Consider the following 3,957-nt stretch of genomic DNA (forward strand, 5'->3'; position numbering starts at 1 on the left):
TGTTTTTTTTTTCTTTTAAATCTCAACGTGCAAATGAAAATGTTCACAAATGTGCTGGTGGATTTCTGTCGCCCGCTGGTTTGTGAACACATGTTGCTGGTGCGCTAAGCGGCTTAAGCGGTGAACCTGACCCTAGGTGACAGGACCTGTGCACTGCAAAGCCTCGCTACATTATCTGCGCTCCAGCTTCTTGCGGTTTTAAATGACTGCTTTCCATTGTGAGCGTTTCAGAGAGAGAGAGAGAGAGAGAGAGAGAAAGGGAAAAATGAAACCCGACTGGTTTTTGGGAAGAATAGACATGGCGAGTGGCCATGCCGGGGCTTAGTTGTTTTAGAAAAGCTGAATGGTGTTTCAACAGCGATGACAAGCTAAACACACACTCCTGATCTGACCTTTCTGATGGGTCGAGGCACTGGAGAAAATGTCCCATCGGTCTGACACAAAAAGCTGGATTAAAAAGACCGCAGCGCCCCAACAATAACACTCTTGGTAACTCTAGATGCTTGAAAAGAACATTGAATTATAATTAAGTTGAAGTCAAAATTATTGTGATTCTTTATCAGATATTTCCCATGATGTTTAACAGAGCTAGGAAATGTTCACTGTATTTTCCTATACTTTTTGTCTTCTGGGGAAAGTCTTGTTTCTTTCAGTTTTGTTGCAATAAAAGCAGTAAAAGAATTTTAAGGTCAACATTATTATGCCATATTAGAAATATTGTTCTGTATTGGCTACAGAACAAACCACTTGTTCTCCAATGACTTGCCTAATTATCTACTTAATTAACCTGGTCAAGCCTTTAAATTGCACTGTAAGCTGAATACTAGTTTTTTGCTAAATAACTAGTAATATATTATGTACTGTCATCATCGCAAAGACAAAAGAACGCAAAGAACGTGGTAAAATCTGAAAAGTGTGGTAAAAAAAAATCAGCCTGCTGCGAGGGCTTTTCTTTTTCTGGATTGCTTTTGAAAACATTATTGGTTGGGTTTAGGGAAGGAGGAGGGTGGGTCAGTGGATCGGTCAGTCAGTCAGCGGCCTTTGGTGTATTTATACGAGAGCAGCAGGCATGAATGGCACTCGCGAGAGAAATTTAAGATCTGAATAAGCGTACACAGCGGCCTCTGGTGAATTCACAAAACAAAAACTGCAAAATAACGTAGCTCCTGGGATGTATTTTGCAATCTCCTGAAATGTATATAGGGGTACGGATACATAGTGAGCCTGGGTTGAAAATGTGACCTACAAAACGATTTTGAACATAGAAAACATTTTAAATGCAAGTAAAATGTCAAGTGTTTAAAATTACGTTTGAGGTTTTTTTTTTAAGTGAGGTGTCAAAATTGGGTATAAATAATAATAATCCATTGTAATAAGTTAACATTCATTCATTTTCTTTTCGGCTTAGTCCCTTTATTAATCCGGGGTCGCCACAGTGGAATGAACCACCAACATTTTACGCAGTGGATGCCTTTCCAGCTGCAACCTATCTCTGGGAAACATCCATACACACTCATTTACACTCATACAGTATGGACAATTTAGCCTACCCAATTCACCTGTACTGCATGTCTTTGGACTGTGGGGGAAACCGGAGCACCCGGAGGAAACCCACACCAACACGGGGAGAACATGCAAACTCCACACAGAAATGCCAACTGACCCAGCCGGGACTCGAACCAGTGACCTTCTTGCTGTGAGGCAACTAATCGAAGCGACTAATCGAAGCGAAGTGCTAATCACTTAGCCACCGTGTCACCCATTTGATAACTTGTATAACACAATTCTGTAGATGGACCCTGTCATCACACACTATTGTGGCATGGATTGTTTTCAGCATTGTAAATGTAATCACTATCATCATTAATATTATTACTTCTACTTTTGTTACCATTATTAGGATTACTGTTCTGACTTGTCCTCCTTTTATCTCCTCATTATCATTAGTATTTCTGCCAAGGTTGCTGTCGTTGTTGTAGTAGTGATTATAGAAGTAGTTGTTGTCGTTGAAGTAATAGTTGTAGTTGGATCAGTAATAGTAGACGTCATTGGTATAGTAGTATCAGAAGTAGCAGATGTTGTAGTAGCAGTAGTTGTCGTTGGTGTAGTAGTATCAGAATTAGTAGATGTTGTAGTAGCAGTAGTTGTCGTTGGTGTAGTAGTATCAGAATTAGTAGATGTTGTAGTAGCAGTAGTTGTCGTTGGTGTAGTAGTATCAGAATTAGTAGATGTTGTAGTAGCAGTAGTTGTCGTTGGTGTAGTAGTATCAGAAGTAGCAGATGTTGTCGATGTAGATGTTGTCGTAGTGGTAAATGTTGTTGTTGTTGTAGTAGTATCAATAGTAGTAGTCATTAGCTATGTTTCCATCCAAAAATGCGAATTAACTTTATGCGCAAAACTGGATTATCGCATAAAAGACGTGCGAATAAAGCAGCGTTTCCATCCAACGAGTCAAAGCGAACAAAATCATCACTTCCTGATTATCTGGCGCCAAATATCAACAGTAAAAACTGAATTTACTGTGGTAGGAGAAGCTGCGTCAATCTTTTCTTCATCTAATAAATGACTTGCTCCTCAGAAGGCAATGCTAACACGCAGTGAACGTGTGGTGGCATTTGAAGGTGTCAGACGCGGAGCACAGACGCTCTTGATTCTGGAGGTCATTAATAATATAATAACACTAATACTGAAACGGTAAGGTGTTTTAGAATGACCAAAACAACAGTTCAGATGGTTTACAGTGTGTTCAGCCTGCTGGTTTGTCCATTCACACACATTTTCATCATCACATGATCTCTTATAACAGAATCACATGACCTTTATTAATGCGCATGCTGAAATTTGTGCGGTAAAAGTGTTTCCATCATAGTTTATGCGCATCTTTTCTTATCGAATAAAAAGTTGATCCTACTCAGTTATGCGCATACGTTTTTTATGCGCATTTTCAAAATGTATGCGCATCATGTAATGTAATGTGTATTTATATAGCGCATTTATTGTGTATGGCCATACACCCAAAGCGCTTTACAATCATGACGTTTCCATCAACCAGTTTTTTATGCGCATAAGTAAAATGTGCATAAAAATAGGTTTATGGAAACATAGCTACAGTAGTAATATCAGTTGTAGTAGACGTGGTAATAGTAGTAGTAGTTTTTTTTCTTCATCTATTTTATATATATATATATATATATATATATATATATATATATATATATATATATATATATATATATATATATATGGTATTTGATTTATTTAATGACGGTTATACATGTTATGGATATATAATGTATATGTATATATGTGTATATGTATGTATATGAATGTATATGCATGTGTATGTATATGTATGTGTGTAAATATATATATATATATATATATATATATATATATATATATATATATATATATATATATATATATATATGTATATATATATATGTATGTATATATATATGTATGTGTATATATATATATATGTGTGTAAAAAAAACAATTGATAAAATCAAATTAATTCATAAAAAAAAAACATTTTAAGTCTAATACATTGTTTCGTATTTTATTTACAACCTAATCCGATTTTTTTTTTTATCTTTGTCAAAACAGGCTTATCACAGGACAATCTGACACCACTGAGAGCACCGTTTGCAGGTAAATTACATTTAAAGCATGTCGGCAGCAAATGCAAATAGCAAAATCATCATATTTTAATAGCATTCATGTCTATATACTGAATATATAGTGTATAAAAGATAAATATATACTGTATAAAATACTTGGTTAACACTTGCTGTATTTCTAGATGCTTGAAAATAATAATGTGACATTTAATAACATTTATGAACCATTTTAAGGAACTGTGGCCGGGTTTGCAACTAGTAAATCCAATACGGTTTTTCATATTTTTTTCTAACATACTCAGTTTTTCACTCTTTTGGGGAGTCTGAAAAGCCT

The sequence above is a fragment of the Danio aesculapii genome, chromosome 11 (genome assembly GCF_903798145.1).
Source record: "Danio aesculapii chromosome 11, fDanAes4.1, whole genome shotgun sequence".
Lineage (NCBI taxonomy): Eukaryota > Metazoa > Chordata > Actinopteri > Cypriniformes > Danionidae > Danio > Danio aesculapii.